The sequence below is a fragment of the Gavialis gangeticus genome, unplaced genomic scaffold (assembly GCF_001723915.1).
Source record: "Gavialis gangeticus isolate Ggan-Ray unplaced genomic scaffold, GavGan_comp1, whole genome shotgun sequence".
NCBI lineage: Eukaryota > Metazoa > Chordata > Crocodylia > Gavialidae > Gavialis > Gavialis gangeticus.
This window is the reverse complement of record NW_017728995.1, coordinates 54433725-54456828: the sequence shown is the minus strand read 5'-3', so window position 1 is coordinate 54456828 and position 23104 is coordinate 54433725.

Sequence of the window (23104 nt, the reverse complement as noted above, 5' to 3'; positions counted from 1 at the left end):
AGCAATTAGGAAGCTTACCAGTGCCTCGATCGCTATAATAAAATAAATTCTAAATACCTAAAAATGTTTGTATTTGATTTTGGGTTTTTTACCATGGAAAGTCAGAGCTCCCCCTGCCCCCTTAGCTCACAGAATGCAGGTCCAGACCCCTCACTTCCCCCCTACAACCTCCTGACCCTGATGTTGCCCCTCACTCCCCCCATCACAGCACTCTGCTGGTGCTCTTTGCAAGAAGGCAAAATCCGCTTTTTTCTCTGTTAAAATGAGAAATCTGCGTTTTCCCCTGGGTAAAGGGGGAAATCCATGTTTTTCTGTGTTTTCCCATGGGAAACAGAAAACGCAGATCACTGATAATCAGCTTATATGAAGCGCCTCATACTACTCTGTATGTGTTGGTCATTGGTGTATAAGTTAAAAAGGATCAGTGCTAACATGCTACGCTTTGGGAGGCCATTTCGTTGTTGTCTCCAGTAACTCCATTTCTTGCACAGTTCTACTTCAAAATATCTATTCTCCAAAAGAGATGGGATAAGCTGCACAAGGTGGTAGTCATGCATTATAACACAAATTTTGGCAAGCAGGTTTCGGTGGTTGACTCTGTTGTATGCTGCTGATAGGTCGACAAACACAGCACTGTAACAGCCATAACTTGGCTGTGGGACCAAAGCCAACTGCTCTGTGCATATGTCATCAAGTCCAGCTGCTCTGCCATTCTTCAAGTGACGTAGTGCAGTGCCACGTTCATTCATTGTGTATGGTGCGCTGAAATGATTTACCTCCAGATCAGTTTGCTGTATAACCTGTATTTTAGGCTGAATGTTTGAAGCTTTACATTTTAGCAGAAGCTGGTGATACTCCTGGTTGGCTATTATATTATAGTATTGCTGTACTTTGTTTGGGTTGTTACTTACTCTATACTGCAGAGACACAGATCAGAGGCAATACAGACAAGTCCTAAACTATACTGTCAATCCCAAATGTTCTTCCATAAATTCCACAGTGTGCTGTTCTCTCTGTCTTCTAGATAAATCCAAATGACATTATATAAATCCAAGCCTGACAATCCCTATGGTACCATTCATGCCTCCCCGCAACTCAATACTTTAGTATTTATCATTACTCTTTTTACAGCCCTTCAAACAGCCAGGGCAATCACTCACCACCAGCACCATGGTTAAAATAATCTGAATTAGCATAAGTGAATGGCTCTAAAAGGAATGCAGACCTGAAAAAAATCTCTCTCAGCTCTCATAAAATAGCTAAAAAGTGACCCTTAAAGATAACAATCTGATTTTCTTTTCTATCCCAGTATTTAACTAAAATAATTGCACCTACTTCAACGGAATTAATTTAGTGTAAAAGTTTGACAAGTTGCAAGATAAGGAACTTGGGGGTGGGGGGGACCTCAGCTACACATACACAATGCTGGGTTCTGAACGACGGGCCCAGGGAGGTGCACAGGAGCCCAGGATTCGCATGAGCTGGGTACAGCCCACCAGCTGCCAGTTGGACTGGCATGACGTAAATAAATCCAAAGATTAATCTCTCTCACAAATCCTTCCCTTTGACAAGAGATCAGTTCATCTGAGGATTGTGGTTTCCTCTGCAAATTCTTCATGGGAAAGTTTATCTGTTGTTGTCTGTCCAACACAGCACACACCATCTAAAAATAAATTTATCAGTAATCACTTTCCACTTAAGAAAGAATGTAACATATTTTTGATGATTAATTATAAAGAAAAACACATGATGCAAGGTGACACTACATGGATCTAAAATAAAATATATATTTTATTTAAATATATAATATTTAATCCCACTTTTGGCTAGCAGCCCAGTCATTATCTACTCCTGGGAAGAACAAGGGGGAGAAAGGTTCATAAGATTACACCTGGCCTGGAAAGCAGAAACATCTGTTACACTCATAAATTATTTGATTAGTTCTGCATCAGAAGCAAGCTTGGTGTACAGTATACTCTGTGGATAATCTTAATTGTGCTCAATAAGAAAAGCAGGGCTGAATTCATTTACATTGAAAACAAGAAAAAACATGCTGAACTGCTAGGTGCAGTGTTTCTGCAAACCAGACTGCTGGTCTGTGCGATTAAACAAGCCATAGTACTTTGAACCAGTTAAAGGGGCAAGTCATAAGGATGTATTTTCACACACTTCAACCTCAAATTTGTGATTTTTTAAATTTCTTTTGACTGTGTTGATTTAAGATCTCACCAACTCATTTTAAATATCCTATCCCTTACACACTAGTATATTTTTTCTACTCCTCCTCTCCTCCTTGTAAGTCATTGTAGGGCAGACCAGGGCCCCCTTCTACCTTACCAGAAGGCAACCAGTTGTCCTGCTTCCTGATCCTAAAGCTCCAGAAGGCTTTTTCCTAATGTCATATTGAAGTAACTAGCCATAGAATCGTAGAAAATCAGGGTTAGAAGGAACCTCAGGAGGCCATCTAGTCTAATCCCCTGTTCATAGCAAGACTGTCCCCAACTAGATCACCCCAGCCAAGGCTTTGTCTTAGCCAGATCTTAAAAACCTCCAAGGACAGAGATTCTACCACCTCTCTGGGTAACCCATTCCCCTTCTTTTTGGTTTTTCACTCAAGAGCTAAGATACATTGGAATGACAAAAAGACACTTGTGGGGGTTTCCCTGTTACCTTCTTCAAGGCAGTACGAAAATGGTATTTCTGGAAGAAGACAGGGAGTGGCAAAACTCAGCTGCTTAAGTTTCACTTGGAGCTTTGAAAAAAATCTTCATTTCTAGGGAACACAGGGGCTGAGAACTGGCACACATTACAGACACTAAAACCAGTGCAAAATGAAAATCATTGAGATGTGCATGTAGGAAATTCAGCACATGCTCCACATCTGGCACCCTCACAGTGTAGACTTACCTGGATTTTTTTCTTATTCTGTAGTTGAGACAGTGCAGTTTTCCTGATGAGAATTGTATAAAGATTTCAGCAGATTCTGTATAATTTTCAAAAAGCATCCAAGTAACCCAAGAGTATAAGAGCTGCTTTGCAACCGAGATGAGAATGTTGTGTCCGATTTTTTCCTAAAATTCAGATTAAATCTCACTGTTTTGGTGCTTATATTACCAGTTGTAAGGCTTCAGATTACGTTTAATGCCAAATTATTCAACAATGAGAGTAAGTATATCTAAAGATGCATAAATTCAACAAAGAAAATTCTGGGTTTGAATATGGGAAAACAGTTGTTTCATTGTTGATCATTTCTGTAGCAAGAGAAGCATTACCAAATCAGTCCTTAAGTGGGTTAGCCACAAAAGGTATGCATTCTTCTTTTTACTCTCTACTTCTGCTGTTATTTTAAGCAGAAACATGGGTCATCAATCTACATTTTCATTGATCTCTTATTTCAGGGGTTGTCAACCAGGGGTACGTACTTCAAAAGGTCCCAGGTGGGTATGCGGGGGCAGGCAGGGATGGAGCACCACCACCACCCTGTGCCGCTGCCTCACAGGAGCAGGGCCAGGGTGGGGCAAGAGCAAGGCCACACAGATGCTGCACTGCCACTGCTCGCCATGCCCGTTTAGCATCAGGCTGCTTGCTCCCCCCCCAACTCAGCATCCAGGCACTCACCAACCCCATCCCCTGCCCCCCTGGGGTACACTTACTAAATAGGGGGCCACCAGCGGTACACTTATTAAAAAAGGTTGAAAACCCTTGTCTTATTTAATTCATCTTAAGTGCTTAGTAGTACACATTCTCTTTTCATTCATGAACCAGGCAACCCCATGTTATCTCCTTTCTTGTATAGCACATCACTAACTCCAGTCTAAAATGAACTTGTAGTTTGTGCTGAATGGACTATTAAACCATGCAGTTTCCATGCAGTTTTCTCATAGAATTTAAATGTCCTCTTTTCTTTTTGAATGATTTTGTCTCCCCCCACATCCAGCTGCCTGAGAATATGTGCACATTTGAAATTGTAGTAGATAGATAAACAATACTAACTGGTATTTGTTATGTTATGTTTGTAGCTAAAATTCACACGGTTATTTCATTCTTTATTTAACAACATTTTATGCAATAAGACACGCCTCCTCATGCATAAATTCTTTACTCCATGTTCTACAGCCACTTCAACTGAGCCTCTCCAATTAACTCTAACAGTGATTAAAGTTATTTTTTCTGGAAAACTCAACTAACCTTAATAACGGACCATCCTTCTGCTTTCAAACTCCAGCACAAGATATCCTGCTTGCTACTTCATCTCCTCTGGACCAGCCTTCTCACCCTGACTAGTCTAATGCTTGTTGAGGTACTGAGAACCTCACATCTGGTACACTGGTACTTTACTGACTTTGTTTTCCCAGGACAGTAAAAAAAAAATTCTACTTTAATTCTTGCTAAATCCAGTGTGACCTACTTTACTGATATGGAAGCAATTGATCAAAAGCCTTAGCAATTCTGAAACTTGCTCTAGGTAACTTCTTTTGAGGATTCCTGGTTACAGAAAAAAACAAACTAAAACACAGTGGTTTTTAAACATGATACATGTATTTTCAAAGGCTCAAGGTTTTTCACATCATTTATGGCAGCATAAGATAGGTCAAGTGTTGTTCCTGTAGAGCATGTAATAAGGATCATCTGGATAAGGAAAGGGGCAAGCAGAGGTAGGAGATAATAAGAGAGCTGGTCAGAGAGCTTTTGTTGGGTCTGAATGAATTCAAGTCACCAGGGCTGGATGAACTACATCCCAGGGCACTGAAGGAACTAGCAGAGAAGATCTTGAAGCCCTTAGCAATAATCTTCATGAAACTGTGGGAGATGAGCCAGGTACCAGAGGACAGGGAAAGGGGCAATGTAGTGCCCCTCTTTAACAAAGTCAAAAAAGGAGGACCTGGAGAACAACAGACCAGTTAACCTCACCTCAGTACCTGGGAAGTTACTGGAACATATGGAAGTTACTGGAGCATCCTAAGGAAGACCATCTGGAAGCATCTGGAGGAGGAAAGGCTAATCGCAAGAAGCCAGCGTGGATTAATGAAAAACAAATCATGTCAAACAAACTTGATCTCCTTCTTTGACAAAGTAACTATCTGGGTGGATGAAGGGAATGATATGAATTTTGTGTATCTGTACTTCAGTAAGGCTTCTGACAATGTCCTACATGACCTTTTCTTAAACAAACTGGAGAAATGTGGGCCAGCTAAAACAACTACAAGATGGACTGGTAACTGGCTCAACAGCCACAACCAAAGGATAATTATTAACAGGTCCATGTCAGAATGACAAGAGGTTTTGAGTGGAGTCCAAAACAAGTCTGTCCTGAGGTTGGCACTATTCAACATGTTCATTAATTATTTGGAAGCCAGCACAGAAAGCTTCTTGAACAAGTTTGCAGAGGACATGAAACATGTGAACACAGAAGATACAAGTGCAATTCACAAGGATCTCAACAGATTAGAAAGCTGAGCTAGAATTGACAAAATGAAGGTCAATGCAGACAAATGCAAGATGCTACACCTCAGGAGGAATAATCAAAAACACAAATACAAAATGTGCGACACTTGGCTGGATGGCAGCATTATGGAAAAGGATTTGGGAATCTTGGTAGATCACCAACTCAGTATGAGTCTGCAGTGTGATGCAGCTGCACAAAAGGTGAATGCACTCTTGAGAGGCATCAATAGAAACATTAGGTACAAGACACAAGAAGTGATACTGCCTCTGTACTTGGCACTGGTTAGACCTCATTTGCAGTATTGTGTATAGTTCTGGGTGCCATATTTTAAAAAGGATGTGGAGAAGTTAGATAGAGTCCAGAGAGGCGTAACAAAAATAAGGGGCTTGAAAAGCAGGTCAGATGAGGAAAGGCTGACAGAAACATTTGGCTTGTGGAAAAGGCATCTATGAGAGATCTTGATAGCAGTCAAGGTCAAAGGGACCTTGATAGCAGTCTTCAAATACTTGGAGGGCTGCCATGAAGAAGAGGAAGAGCACCTTTTCTCTCTTGCTGCAGAGAGGAGGATGCACACCAGTGGCTTGAAGCTGCAACAAAATAAGTTTATATTAGATATCTGGACAACCTTCTTCACAGTTAAAATAGTAAGGCAGTGGAGACTGCCTAGGGAAGTTGTGCACTTTCCATTACTGGAGGTGTTCAAAAAGAAGCTGGACAGCCACTGGTCAGGGATGATCTAAGCGTAGCTACGCCTATGCTTCTGGGCTTTGCTGGTTGTCCATCTCCCTCCCTCCCACCCTGGTTTCTGCTACATGGTTTTGGGTGCTTTTAAGCCTTCCTCAGAAGGCTGGGAATTTTGACTGTGGTGTGCATATACTTTGCTGGGACCCAAGCAAGAGGTTCCTGGCTAAAGTGTCTTTCCCCTCTGCTCAGGGTCAGATTGCCTGCCGTGTTTGGGGCTAGGAAGGAGTTTTACCTCATAATCAGATTGGTATGGACTATGGAGGGTTTTTCCTTCCTCTGTAGCAGGGGGCATGGCCCTCTACCTGGGATCTCTTCAGCATATACTGACAACATTTCATATAACAGGACATTGGCTGCCGTGTTTCCCCTGCTTTACCTGTGGCAGGTTAGGGTACTACCTCTGTGTTTTGTCAGGGTTGACGTTAGTCCTATGTAGAATTTAGATAATGATCCTACCTCAGACAGAGGGTTGGACTACAGGTCCTCCCTGCCCTACTTCTCTATGAATCTATATTTGATGACAATGATCATATCAATCAAAAATTTAATTCTCACTGGAGTACATCCAAAGCCGTACCCTTCACAGCTACAAACAGACTCAAGACAAAGAACAATACTAAAACAGAAAAAGAGTATAGAAAAGAAGAATTTGGCCTGTATTAAGCAAACCATGAAAGAACATTTTCTTGAGGCTAGTTTATAATTATTATACAAAGCAGCTTACAGCTATTGAGTATTATGAAAGTCATTCCAGTCAAAAATTCACTCAAGAATGCTGTCTTTTCACCAAGGAAAAATTAGTCTTCAGAAAATCATAGCTTTGACAAGTTGTCTGCTCTCTAGAAAGGTAGGTATCAGCACTTCTGTTTTTCTTACCTATTGGTGGATTAGCATGGGTGAATAACAGCACAAAGGGAACTTCACTATTTTTCCATTCCTCCTCAGAGCAATGCATTTGAAAATCTTTTCCCTAACTTAGAATATGAAATGCTTTTTGAAAGTCTTTCATAGTCCTTCCTAGAAAATCAGCATCAGTGTGAATCCTCTTTAAATTACAAATGTAATGTTGTAAAAGAAGGATTTATAGCACTGAACAGAAGCAGGTCTTTGGGCAGCACATGCACTGTCCATCAAAGATTTTCTGCATCTTACTGAATTCTCAGTAGACATCTATTGTTCTATAATTACATGATGGTGGTCCTTAAAGAGTTATTGTTATAGGTATAACACTTAGACAAATGTTAGGCAATGTTATTGTATAACAACTCTTTGTGTACAAGTTTTCCACTCAAGAAAACCCCGTACACTGTATTCAAGAGGTGCACTGTAGCATACAGCCATACACCTGTACGTAAAATAATATCTTATTGTATTGGTAGTTTTTGGTGGGGTAGTAGGCCAATATTCATAAGGGGGCAGTTGCTACACACACTCTTGGGAGAGAATTAAATGTCTTCTCCTTTGGTACCTCATACAGAAAAGATACTGAAGGTAAAGTCCCCATCTGCCCAGTCTCCCTCTGCTCTCCTCTGGAGATTTTTATGCCACAGTGGTACTAGCCCTAGGGATTCCCTAACCTCCTCATATGCAAGTAACTGGAATCTCCCAGTCATTATACAAGAAAGGCTTCATGCTTCCCTCTCCCTCCCTCATATAGAGGCAAAGAAGCAGGGCATAATCTACCTCTCAGTGTTTCAAGAACCAATAAAGTAGCTTGTCTAAAAACTACTGAATAGCTCTAATTTTGTGTCACCTTTATAGATCATAACATGGCCACAGACTCAGGGACAATATAGATTCCTAAAGCCAGGAGTTCTCCCAGTTTACACTGTCCAGAACATCTATAGGACATGTTCTAATAGAAAATGAAGTTCAGTTCTAAATGTCAGGTGGTAAACCAAAGCAATTTTACAGCAGCACATCAGGTAAGGCAATTTTAAGATGAAAAATTAATTAGGTCCTCATACTCACCTAACTCAATGTTATTACAAATTTAACTACAGCTAAGTCATAATACAGATTTAAAGTGCAATCTGTCACTGACAGTTTGCTTCTATGAATAAAAATTAAAAAAATTCATCTAATTTTTGTAGTCAAGGATTGTTTCATGGCTATTTATAAAACTAGGCCTATTGCAGAGATATCCAAGGACAGAATTATTTCTTTACAAGGAGCTGCAGCTGAAAACAATCTGTTAAGTCTTCTTGAGGTTTCATAACTTAACTTCCTCTCTGCGTGGTTCAGAGGTTTATGCAAATCAAATCCTGGATGATCATTCTTTTTTTCCTTTGACATATTCCTATTTATGGGTATTCAGCATGGAACTAGTAGTCTTCTATATGAAGAATAAAGACAAGCTCCAGATGCAAATTTCAGAGCCAGATTTCTTCCAGAAGAAGGAGGGAGACTTATGTCATTTAATTTTTAAGGATGGATGGGTCAGACTTTATAGATATAGAGTAAATATTCAAAAATACCCATTGACTTAAGAGCTCATACCCCACTGAAAGTCACTTCAGAGCTTTGGAGAAAAATCCCCTTAAAGTCCAGCGATCAGATGTAGATCTGACTAGTTTCTGAAACAGATTTTATTTCTTATCCAAGTGAGGTGGAGGGACATTCCAATCTAGGTTTTGAAGTCGGTTCCTTGCTGTAGTTAGGGCAATTTTACTCTTGCTTGTTTTCAGGTGTTTGTATGTTCATATGAACAATCAGTGTCCTTCTATTTATTGACAAACAGTATTAACATCATGAAGGACTTCATTTCCAACTTCAGAACTTTATCCAGTTGTGCTCTGGGCTGTAACTCACCTCTAAATTCACCCACTCCCTATCTTTTTCATCCCATCCTTTGTCTGCTCATCTTTCATGCTGCCCATGATACCTGGAACGACCTGTGCACCACCTCATGACCTCTCCTCTTGAAATCCCTCTTTTTCTGCATGGCATTAATTTACCACCTTTAAAAAAATGGACCACTGTGTGAATAAGTCCCAAATTGATCACCCCAGTTCTTTAGGCATCTCCGTTCTGTTGTCTGTCTATTTAAACATTAAGCACTCTGAGACAGGGACTGCAGAATAAGATATCAAAGGACTAAGGCCTTGTTTATACTGACCTGTTTATGCGAGCAGTTCTGGTGGCAGGCAACACCTGCAAGTGCGAAACCAGCAGAGAACATACGTAACCATAACCTTCTGGCAGTGGCATGCAATAAACACCCTGGGAAGGCAGCAGCTGATAAAGGGACAGCTGAAGAAAACAAATGGCACAGGACCAGCTATACATGCCTTTTGGCAGCTGTTGAATGACAGAAGCAGCCTCCTTTGGCTTCAGAGAATTGGCATAACTACCTATGGCAGAAAGAAGATTTCTTGGAGCTATAAGGAAGATTTAAGTGAGATGCTCAAAGTTTTGCTAGCAGAACACTGCAATGTAGAGTAGGCCTAAGTGAGTTAAGGCTTGGCTATAGCATGTCTGAAAATGCAGAAGGCAAAGAATGTCCCACCTGAGTGAGAGTGCTCTAAGCTTGTCTCCACCACCCACTCTGAAGCCCCTGATCTTTGGCCCTGAGAATAGGTGCTGGGAATGAGCTTGGGTCTGGGTGGGCTCAGCCCTGCAACATGCAACCATTATGGTATAGAGCAGCTCTTCTCTCTCTCTCATCTCAACTCACAAGCCTCAGGACCACCTTAACCACGTTGACTACAGCCTTCCATTGCCTCCTATCTTGTCACACCTTCACCTATCCTTTCCAGACCAGTTTTAATGTTATCTTCCCATTGTTGCCTTGGTCTATCTTGAGGTCTGATACCCTTAGCTCCCAAACACGTCTTTTCTCCTTGGTCCTCATGGTATTTCCTGCACCTTTCATTCTCTACACTCTTAACTTGCTCAGGATATCAGGTCTTTTGTAAAGGTCCACAAACTCTACATTGTCTTTTCCTCCATACTCCATTTTCCTGTATTGCACCAAATATTTTCCTTACCACTTTGTTTTTAAACGCTTGCAGCCTTTTAACATTTGCCTTTGACAGCATGCTGGATTCACATCTCTATAAAAGCACAGGTTGAACAATTGTGCTATAAAGCTGGATTTTAAGGTTCCTTGAGATTTTTATCCAGGCTTAACAAGCATCAATTAGCACTGTAAATTCTTGCATTGTTTTCTTCACTTATTTGATTGTCCTTTGTGAATATTGTTTCTAGATATTTAAATTTCTCTACTTTTTCCACATCGTCATTCCCTGTAGAGCAGCTATTAGGACACTTCATTCCATATACAAAAATGATTAAGGAACTTTGGAGTCTAATTCTTATTGAGACTCAAACAGAGTTAGGTACCTAAATACATTTCAGGATATCAAACAAAATGCCTAAGTTGGTTTTTAAAAGAAACATATTCAAGACAGATGGAGACCAGTAGTAGGCATACAGTTAGGGCCACTCTAAAACCAACTACACTGTCTCCTTTCTGAAATTTGGTGAGTGTTGGGTGAAAGCAAGGAGGTGGACTCAAATTTTGGTGCTGGTCCCAGGGTTTATGTGGAAGTGATGTACGTATAGCCTGAGCCTCCTAAGCTATATGAGTGCATCTGGTAATTTTACTAGATGTCAATTCTGCACTTTTTTCAGTAATTCTTTTCACTGCCAACAGCCAAGAAACAATGAATAGTATTTCCTTTGGGGCATTAACTATGATATTCCACTTACCTGCTTCATAAAGTAGCAGTGAGAATTAATGATTGCATAGTTCTAGTAAAACATAAAGATCTATACAATTGCAAAATACATATTGCTATTATTATTATTTTATTACCAAATTATTACAGACTTGCTAATGATATTTTTTGTTATAATGATGGTGTAATGTTTTTATATGGGCACTTATACATACTGGAAATAGAACTGAGGTATTCAAACTTTCCTGAGGGAGGCTAAGTAATCTATTTTACTTTCTACTGGTTAAAGTAATTGCTATTTGACATTATGAAAATCAGCAGCTATTTTAATTGCCTTTTAATACTGACCTAGCTTGAAGGTTTTAAATACAAGTTTGAATGAACCAGAAACTAACTTTTTATCATGTATATTCCACTCTGAAAGCTTTCCTTCACAGGCTGAGTTAATTTTTTTGATGTGTGCAGTTACAGTCCAACACCCTTTGCTACTACACACCTGTCCATCCAAGTCACAATTCGGAATATTAACAAACTCCATTCATGCAACATCCTTTACCTGGGGCACAATGACAGCAGCAGTTCCTATGCATCAGGTATCTGAAACAGAAGCAATAAACAAAAAATCTAATGAGCATTTAAAGCAGGGGTTGGCAATTATTTGGGCTGGAGGGCCACTTAAAGAGTTTTGGTGAGCTGTTGTGGGCTGTGGGGGGAGGGGATGTTGATCTGGCTTGGAATCGCAGAGCAATGACAGTGAAGGGCTGGGGCCCATGGCAGAGCTGTGATCCACTCCCCACACTTCCCTGCAACAGATGCCAGTTCTATAGGCAGAGATGTGCAGGGAGTGGATCATGACTCTGCTCTCGCTGCCCCATGATCCCACCCCAGCTCCTACCCACCTGTCCCGCTCTAGGACGTCACTTTCTGCCCATTCCTGGCCCCATTCTATCTGCCTGGCCAAGCGCACACTGACTTCAGGGGGTCCCAGGTGGGTCTCTCCATGGAAACCCTGCTTCTGCACCTACTCCATCCAGTGCCCCCCAGTGCTAGGTGCAGGGCAGATTCCACCCCCGCATCACCCCACTGGGTTGGATTAGCACCATACCCCCAGTCTGCAACAGTTCACCAAAGCTGTGATGGTGGGTGCAGGGGAGATTGGCCAAGGGCTTGGCCAGTGGGAACACTGGCAGCAGCAGCCAGGCACAGTGAGGTGCTGCTGCAGGTGCTGCTGAGAATGCAAGTCTGGCCTTTGGCCCACCCCCACTACCGTACTCCCATCCCCACCCCCTACACGCCATGGCCTGGGCAACCTCTGTGCCTAGGTCTGGCAGGGCTGAGGAATTAGACATAGTCCTTTGGTGGATGCAGACCCCGAACCATATTTTGCACACCCCTGACTCAGGGCATAAAGCAAAGTCTTGTTTGATTCTATGTAAAGGCCATTTTCTGGCCTAAACTACAAAACAAACAAACAAAAAACCCCCAGAATAATCACTGAAATGACAATTGGACATTCCATGTTCAATTTACACTCCCCTACAAATTTGTGAGTCTGCTGTACATTCAATTCAACTTTGCTGATTAGATACTTTAGAATAGATTTAAAACCTTAATGCTGACAGGGCATTGATGTCATAAACTAATTCTGCTGAAACAAATAATATGGAGCTGCCAAAAACAAGTTGACATTTGAAAGTGTGGCGAGAAGTCCCCACAGGCACTAAGGGTGCTGGGGGCAGCTCTAGGCATCCCCAGGGTGAACAATCAGGCCCCCCATGCCCCAGTAAACTTACCGCCGGGAGTGGAGCTGCAGACACAGATGCAGCCAGAGCCATGTGAGCCGGCATTATGCCGGCTTTTCAAACAGCTGCTTCCCAGGTGGGGCAGCACCCAGCTAATTGTGGCAGCTGATGCCACCACCATGGGAAATTTGAAAACCCCACTGGAAACCAGCAGGAGGAGACAGGGAGAGAGCCAGTGGGGAGCTTGCCAGGCAGGCAGTTGCTCCGGAGGCTGGCAATAGCAGCGTTGCAGGCACTGTCCCTAGGACAGGGGAAACAGCGTCCTGCTTCGGACTTGGGACAGTCACCTTAATTTCAAAGCTCACAAGAGTGTTCCTCTCCCTGGGTGAGAGAAGGATGCCAGAGAATGGGAACTCAGCCCTCTGGGATCAGGGTCTGAGGCTCCAGGCACCTTAACATACAGGCAACTGACTGGCGCTGAAGCTGATGCCAGACCCCTTTAAAAGAGAGGCTTGCTGGGAACGGTGGAACCATGAGCATAACACCAGAGCAGTTGACAAGTGGACAGGGTGTAGGGGAGACAGAGCCCTGAGGAACACCGCAGCACTGCTGTGAGTACCCCCGGTGTCAGGTTGCTCAGGAAGACCACCACTGAACCCCTCCTTTCTTCAGGTAACAAGAAGTCATGGCAGGCAAATTGGGGGACCCTGACCAAAGGGGCGGTGTGGTACTCACAGCATCCACTAGAGACGCCACAGAAAGGTTCAAAGATTTTAACATTTCTGTGTTAAAAGGCATGAATATTATTTAAAATGTGCTTCTGGACAGTGGCCACTCAGCTAATTAGTTTATTAATAAGAAATATTGCTCAGATCATTTGGAATTTAAAGCCTACCTACATTTCACAATGAAAGCTCTATTAATTTGCAGTCCAAGTTGCACAAATATTTATTCTGGGTCCATCAAATTAAAACTTGTCACACAAAAGTCTACATCTTTGCTCCTTCTTTTACTTCTTTCCCCAAGTGATTATCTACCTAGAAATTTAAGCAAAAAATGTGATATTAAGCAACTCGTAAGTATCTGCTTGACAAAAGGAATTTTACTGTATCAATGGCTAGCATAGTTAGATATAGTGAGTCTGTATTAAATATCAAATAACACACCTGACATTCCATAGGGAACACTTACTTACTGTCTGCAATTTGCATAAGGAAACAAATCTGAATAACTGGCCATGCACACACCCTGTCCTAGCAACAGCTTTCAGATTCTTCTATATTATATTAAAATTAACCATCTACATTTCTAAACTGTCAATTCCTAGAGCTACACAAAAGGAATGCAGACTCCTATTCTTACTAGAGAATCCCATTTTTCATTATCTGAATAAACTTTTGCAAACATGTTGCTCAGATGGATAAAGCTTTCCTCTACTGAAGGATGCAAGACAGAATAAAGTACAGAACAACATTTTTCAACATGTAAATCCCTCCAAAAAATATCTGCACATTTCTGATTAAGGGTCCCTCACTTATCTTTCTAATACACTTTCATACAAACTGCAGAGGCAGATCAGGTATTATTTTTGACCTGTCAAGAAATATCTTCATCTAGTGTCTCCCAATAAATATATTCCTTCAATGAACAGTTTGAAGATCATTTCAACTTCCTGTAATTTCTGAAAAGCTGCCCTGCTTCTTTACAAAATGAAGTCTACAGTTGTCATCTTTATACCTCAATACCCAACAGTTTAAGTGCCTTAAGCCAGCTCTGGAGGAAACAAATCAATAGTGCAAGAGAAACCAACTCTTGACTTTTGAGGCTAAGTGCAATTATTTCTTTTTTTTTTACTCAGAGAAAGAAAAGCAAGACTAAGAAAGCAAAAAGATATCTTAATTCAGGATATGGAAGAATAAAATATCCCCAGCAATTTAATTCATGTACACGGTTTGTTGCTGTATTCTGACAAAGTAGATTAGCAATTTCTGTGATTCCACCAAACTGGATCAGGTAGGGCAGGGTCCTATCTCTGACAGTAGCCTATCCCAGCATAACAAGCATGGCTTCACTGCTTCCAACTGGGGAGTTAGCAGCATAGTACTCCTTCTGGCCTTAGTCCCTGTGCAGCTGCCTCCCTCATCCTACCCACGGTATAGCCAGGTGCACATACATCCAGGAAGGTGCAATGGCATGGACTCACCCCACCTTTAAATTAAACATGCCCCGGGAGCAGCAGCAGGGGACTTTTTTATTTTTGAAGTTTATGAAGCAAGTAAAAATCCCCCTCTTCCACTCTGTGCTCAGTAGCACACCACCTCTTTTTCCCTCCCACCCTTCCTCACGTATCACCACCACTGTGTTCAGCTGTCCCAGGAGTGGTGGTGGGAGGGAACCTGCCTGCTCTATGCGGCCTCTGCACAAAACTGGACTCAGCCCAGGAGAGCAGCAACAGCGAGCAGGTTCCTCCTCCCTGCCTAGTCCCTCCAGGTGTTCCTTGCAAGCTCAGGAGCAGGAGTGGTGGAAAGAAACCCACCTACTGCTGCTGCTGTCTCTAGTTGAGCCTGGGAACAGAGGGTGAAGCTTTCCCTGCAGCACAGGTAGTTGATCCTGCACCCCACTTTCCAAAACCATTAATCTGCCAGGGCATAGCTCTGGGAGTTCATATGGATTGTCAGTCTCTCATGTGTTTTGTCTAAGGCTTTGTTAATGCAATTGTTCTCAATTCTGGCAAAATTAAGAACAAACAATTTCTTCCCATGAGATGAGAGGATGCCACTTATGCCTTGCTGAGTCACCACTGCCTTCCCCTTCCTGGTCAGGTAGGTTTCCAGGTCATGTGGAGAGTGTAAGCAATGAAGTTACACAAGCCTGTGAAACTTGAGGACTCTAGGATGAACCCCTATATTTTTATTTATGCAGTTTTTAAGGGTGAGATTTTAAAATCCCCCCAGTGTTGGTGGGAGCACTCTGCTCCTACAGAAATCAATAGGAATTCTAACACTAAGAACTGAGTCAGGTCATCCCTGAATCCATTTGAAAATCCATCTTGAAATGTTCAATATTAGGAGGAAATACCTTAAAGTCTTTTAAGGTCCCAAAGTAGATACCAATATAAAATAAAACAGAAGACAGTGAGGAAGAGGCTTCCCAAAAAAGGAGTTACCAACCCTCATTTTAGTGGGGAGACACAAAACAGTATTATAGACTCATGGCTTGCAAAGCAACTTGCTGCTGAAGAGCACACATCAGCTGATCCAGTGTAACTGTTATATCTGTTGCTTCTTTCACATGTTAAAAGAGCAAAATCACAATAGTGTAGCCCTAAATGAAACATTCAGCTGCCCCACAGTAAGTAACACCCTTTAAAGTGGTGTAACTGTTGCATCTCCCCATGGCCATTATATTGCAATGGCCTGCACACCTTCTGTAACCAAAGGACAGTTCTTCCTTATTCAGCTACAGAAAGAGGGAGCAATCTCCAGCCTCCTCCCTCAACTGGGGGAAGCATAGCCCTATCTCCTCATTGACTGGGAAAATGGAATCAGCAGGAAAAACCAGGGATTGGTGGGAATATTTACAGAACTATGAGCCTACCTTTAGGTGGAACAACAGCAGGACCTGGGAGACAATGTGCAGCAGCCTCTTCCTACTAATTCCCACACACTGCACTAAAATGCACATCATTATTTAATATAGATGCCAAGGGGAAGGGGTTTGAGAAACCCGAATTTAAACAGAATGGTGAAGGAGTCTGTTGTTCTTATGGGTAGGAAAGGATGATACCATGTTCTGGTTTTATATAGTGACATATAATATAGTAATTATATAGAGATTGTCTCAGCCACTGGCCCTAGATTAGAGTACTGAGGGAACAGCACCATCTCTGAACTAAAAGGAAGAGAGCTCTCTTGCACAGGGAATTCAGTCACACGCAATGCCGACCCCTGAAGCAGTTTTGCTTTTGCCCACAGCAACGCTTATTGTCCTTATATGCTTGGCCATTCTTTGCTGGAATAGCTTGGCCTGGTACACAGCCAGCATACACAGCCGACTGGGGTTTATGAGGCCAAGTCCTGCACCAAGTCCTGGCCAAGCCAACTCCTGTTTACCTCAAGAACTGTCGTTTTGAGGCCAGGCTGGCCATATGATTATACTTTCTTAATGCGTGTGGAGAGAAAAGTGGCTGATGCTCTAGATGGCTTTACTGAAACCATTGAACTTGTCTCACATGAAGCTTATGCTGACTTGATGAAAATATTCTGAAATTCAAATGGAAGTATTTGTTCCAACTTCTTTTTTCCCCTTTTGAGCAACTCAGTGTAAGTGGTTTTTATAGGACTCCTAAAATACGTTGGTTTATACCGCTACATAACTTCCTCTGTTTGCAGTTCAGCTAAGAAAAGCATTAGGATTCACTTTGTAGTTTCATAAACCACAATGTTTTGTGAGATAAAAGAAATAAAGATCTTATTTGGGTGAATGCTGGTCACACGGGGAGTAAAGAGTAGTTCTGACTTTAGCAAGGCCAGGATTTCACTCCAAACATATACATGTGTACCTCAGAATGCCTGACTCATTACACAGAAACGTCTTTTCATTTGTACCCTAAGACCTGTTAACATTCGTAAAAAGAGAACGTGAATTGGCCTGTAGGACATTTTGATACATCTGAGGACTCTTTCTTATTCCTGGAAAAATAGAAGAATGAAAGTCTCCCCCTATTGCACTCATATTCTAGCCACAGTAGGGATCATTAGAGAATTACTGACTTTGAATTAACAGGTTACTATATACTATTTTAAAAAAGAACATAGAGGTCTTACAGTAGCAAACATAAAAACTTTAAAAAGACATCTTTTAAATTTAAACATGGTTTCCATTTCAAAACAGGTGAATAAAGTATTGAACAGAACATTAATCCATTTATTGAGCTTATTAATATGTGAAGTGCTGTGAAGTTTCTGTTTTTGCAGAAACTGGGGCTTCTGTCAGCTCTTATTAAAATACTGCTACCGACAACAGTAATGTTATTCACCATGACTTGAGTTGGGGAAGGGAAAAAAAATTCTTTTAAAATAAAGAATGTGAGTGTAAAGAAAAATCTCAATATATCCAAATATGCTACATACATTTTATACATGCAGAAATGTTTTTAGTCTTTCCCAAGTAGTTCATGCTACAATTGTACTCTTGTGAATCAACAATATAGTAGATTTGTAAATATGTAAGAGCAAAAACAGAAGGAGACAAATTATTACCAGTTCCATTGCCAAATAATAGGTACAGTATCTTCATTTTTGGTGAGAGACTTTCTGAACAAGAACATCATAGAAAAACCTTCTTTCATAAGTCAACCATATATCATTTCAAATTGCAGTGTTTTAATATGGTAGTATTACTGACAACCCCCAAAATATAAAACAAAGACATAGCCAGTTATTGAATTTGTCTGAAAAAGTTGACAGTCAAACACAATTGGTCTGGTTTTGAGAAATGGCTTCCATTTCTGCAGATGTAATTTTGTGCCCACAATTAGTTGTAAGAGTAAATTATAGGTCTAATCCAATGCTTACTGAAGTCAGAAGAAATGCTCTGTACCAGGTTTATATACCAGAGTGCAGCTGCAGACAAAAAAATGCTGTCATTGCTTTCATTTGTACCTGCAACTAATTGCAAATGCAATTTTGTATCCTCAAAAATCAGAGACCAAATTGAGATATTTCTAGAAACTGGACCTAATATCTGCTGGCCCAACAAGCATGGTTACCATAACATTTTACAAAAAGTGGAACAAATTCCACTTTTTAAAATTACAGACCCCAAATTTGTTTCATTAGGAACTCACACTCACTGTGCCACTACTTGCTCTCCACATGTTCATGGCATGTGAACGGAGCTCAGCAAAATAAGAAGAGTGAAGGAGAGGTATTTAACAGAGGTTTTGGATTTATCAGTTATATGAACCATAGTGTAACAAAGTTTATGGGAAACCCAGGAGGTCTTACACATGAACATGAATGAGGGATTCAGATAGCAGCATGGTCTGATCTGCCTTCCTTGACTTGAAAAACAAGACATCTTTCGTTTGATAAATGTCACACTAAATATAACTTTGGGGTACGGGTCGAAAAGGTGGTTTTAAGAGATGAGCAGAGGAAGATAACCAACCAGCAAGAAGTTCTGCACCCTACAAATGACCAGAACAAAAACACAATCCCCTGACCAGGTATGATATGGTGAAATCCCTAATGAGCAAGAGATGTCACAATATAAATCCCCATCAACCCACCTGACAGATCCTGTATGGTATCCCAAGACAACAAATACAGCCAAGAATTAGAAATTTAAGTGATTTGAAAACCAGAATGGCCAACTAAGTTAACCTGCCACTTTACAATGTAGATTAAATAACTTTTGAGACTGAGGACTCACAAACTCAATACATAGGAGGAACCACTCTCCCAGTTTGATCTACTTCTTGGAAAGCAGAGTGTAATATAAAAGCTATTTGTGGGGGAAAAGGATCCAATAATGGCTTGTGGGAAGGGCAGAACAGCAAAAATGAGTCCCTTAAGCAGGGTCCAGAAATAACACTTTCAAAGGAATTTTAGCAACTTCATCACTTAGCGGTTAGATAAAACATGGACCCAAACTTGGCTAATAGGTGTCTGTCGAGGTTCACAACCTGTCTTCCAGAGAGATATCTGAATACAGGCACTGAAGATATACTTAGCCTAAATACAAAGTTTCCTTTCTTGCACTATTGATGTAGATGTCCCTGTCCATTTTCTACCACTGTGAATCTCACTAAATTATCGTATTTACTATTACTGCCCTATCATCAACATATCTCATGTCAACATGTTTAAAGCACATCTGCTTCATTAAAAATAAATGATCAACTACAGATTTGTTATAAAATTTCACAGCTATATGAGAATACCCGACACATTAAAAGTGTACCACAAGATGAAGCACTTTTCTACTTCACTGCCCCATAAGTCTACTAAACATATCTCCTTGCTAATATATATCTCATGTTAACAATCCTAAAGCCTGTTTTGGGTTCATTCACCTACTTATTCTCCATAAACCAGGATTTGTTCTTCTAGGACAGAGAGGAAAGCATACATAGTCCCCAGCATATAGCAGCTACTTGACCTAAATGCTTGTTCTGTGCAATAAAATCAATACATATATTTTAAAATAGACAGTGGACCAGTCTTTTTCCAGTGTTTGGGAACAGCCTGCTAAGAATATGTGAATTACTTAGGCCTTTATTCTGCAATCTAATTCAAGTTGTATAGTGTTTACTCGTCAAACAATCCTACTAAAATCAGAAGGAAAGAATCTGTGTTTTGCGTCTGCCTGTAGATATGAACCTGAAACAGCCATGTAGTACAGAGACACAGAGACTATCCCCAGTGAAAAAGTATTCCTTGATTTAAAGTTCTCATGAAAGCTAGATGAAACAGAATAGGGGTGACCCCCTAGGTCAGCTTCACGGCTTCATTCCTAGGTTTGGCAAGGGTAGAGCAGGAGTGGGTGGACAGAAAGCTCTGCAGAAGTGACCTAAGCTCTCAAGTCCCATTTTCAGAAGTGGCATTGGCATGTGATTGATTTATGTTCAGTTACAGGGGCATTTGGAAAGTGTTACCCCAAAAATACTCAGTTTTGCATGATGTACTGATGTAATGTTTTCTGAAAGAATACCCAAAACCCTTTCCCTCATCAGTCTACAGACTTTAAAAAAATCCTTTAGTTGGGATCTATTTGTGATATACAGGCCTGAAATAGCAGAATCAAAATACATTCACTTGCAAATTCACAATTGTTTAATTCCCTCTAGAGTAATGAAACAAAGTAATTTGAAATATAGATAAACTGGAGAAACTATGAGTGAATACTGCATTATGGTATCATCTTATGGGATACAAAAGACCTCACAGTAGAAGGTGTTTGAAGAGCTAATTATTCATCTTATTTGCCTGCCTGAAGTAATAAAATAGCCCATTATGTCTTCAACTGGAGTGAAAAGAGCAAGAGTAAGATAGATTTTAAATATGGAACGTCCCCTTCTTTAAACCCAAATAGTATTGTGCTGTTGTAAGGAGAAGTCAAAATCTCTGCTGAGAGCAAGTGCCAACATTTCCCTATATCTGGGCAGTGACAAGGGGGTGTTCTCCAGCAGTGACAACCTGTAATTTTGCTGCCAAATAATGGAGAAAGAAGTCAGGTAAGGCTAATTCTCTTATTCAATAGGTCTTTGTAGCACTTCCATCTGCAGCTGGGCACACTTCCAAGACCAAATTATGACAATTACATTGGTTCTATTTACTTAAAAAAGTGATCCTGGATTAAGGATGGGAAACATCCAGAAAGGATAAGTTAGTCAATGGAATAATACTTCTGCCAATCCAAGGAGGAGCTGGTTTTCAACATAAGACATGAAAAGGAAAGTATAGTAAGCATACAAAGAAAACAAGAAAGTAAGAGAGAGAAGGACCACATAAATCTGCTGGATTAAAAGAAATGAAACAAAAGCAGGGAGGAGACATACATAGCTTTCCTAACAGTTTTGGTTTTCTTTATTTCTATTCCATTATTGGACTGTATTCGATTTTACAAGGACTGTACAGAGGGCACAATTCCACTCTCTGAGTACAAAATGCCCATTTGAGACCTGATTTTTCAGACGGCTAGCTCTCACATTGTTCCAATTAAAGACAATGGAGCTGCCATTAAAAATCTGAGTGGGGAAGGTAAAACAGTGCAGAGGATGGACTATAATACATGTAATAATCTTCTGAATTTCTCACAAAAATATGTTCTTTATGTCATCAGCTAGGGAGATAGACAGGAGGAAGAAACAAGGCCTACAATAGCTGATCAGATCATGGCTTATTTTACACTGTCCTCTTTTTTTTTCACCATTCTTATTGACTGAGTACTTATAATTTTTATAGTGACAAGCAGATCTATTACTGATGGCAAGACACCCAATTTAAGCAGACAGAGTAAGCACTGAAAGTTTGTCATGACAGCATACTTCTAAAGGCCAATAAAACCATATCTTATTTTTTCTAACCACTATACTTTATCTCACTACTTGGATCACACCAGAGTGCTCTCCTCATCAATTTTAATGCATTCCTTTCCAGCCAAAAAACTTGTATTCAGTCCACCCAACATGCAACACCATCTGATCACATCCAATCATTAAAAGATTCCAATGCTAATCAGCAGCAATGAATCTGCAAAGTTTGCAATAAAACATTTTTATTTCCCCTGTAGTCAAATAAACTATAGAGAGATGGTTATAAATATTTCATGGCATATTATTTTCAAAAGTGAAGGTTCTGTTTTCATTAACATGTTTCTATATTGTTTTGTAATTAACATTGAATACGATTTGAATCATAAGTTAAAGCTACAATAAACATATATGGCAGCACTCCAAATTCATTAGCAGATAATTCCCTTAAACCCCACAACTGAGCCCACAATGGGGGACAATAGTGTACTTCACACTTAGGCCATATTTTAAATGTGGGTTTTCTTTATAATTGTACAAGCCCCAATTCTGCAACTCTTATTCAGAGCGAAGAAGATATTGTTGGGCTTAATCCAATTGCCTAGCATGTTTCTCCCCAGATACCACCATTCCAGTCAATAAAGATACTTACAGAATAAGATGCTACTAAGACCCTGATCCTGCAAATTGTATGTCCACGCTCAATATTTATTATGAGGAATCACTATGAATAGGTTCACCAAAGTCCATCAGGATATGCACAGTGGACAAAGTAAAGCACATGTACAAGTTTTCAAACCATCTAGGCCAGAAAGTGAGTAAGGGCATCAGAATTTGCATAAAGTGGCACTTACAGGTTGTGCAAATAGGTCCTGAAGGAGCAAAAGATGGGTGATACACAGGCTAATACTTTTATACTGACCAACACATTTTATTTCTATAAAATAAAAGTTACATTAAAGAAACATTCAACTTGCAAAGCACAATAACAGAAATTTAGGAAACTGCAGACTTAAAGTGCATATGCAACTCATTTTAGGCATAATTATTTGTGCACGCAAAATTACACACATAGAAAGAGCAGGCACCAATCACTAACAGCCATCAGGAAATACTACAGTTTGAAGAACCACGTATAAAGAAAGCAACTGAAAACTGACAATTCCTAAAGACTATGGAAGATGGCAGAGCTAATTTTCTTCCTATTATTATATGAAAAAATACTTAAATTCGGATGCTAACAGACAAACGCCTGAAAAAAACAGAATAGATATTTAACCTTTATGTTAAATTTCTTATGCAAGGTTTCTTAAGTACTTGAGAACTTGGATGCACAAAATGGTGGAAACAGAACAGGTGAGATGGCAATATTTCTTTATAATGAATATCTCCAACCAAGCAAGCCTCTTGTGTTAGGTCTCTAGTGATGCCTCATGCTCCATGTTTAGGAAAA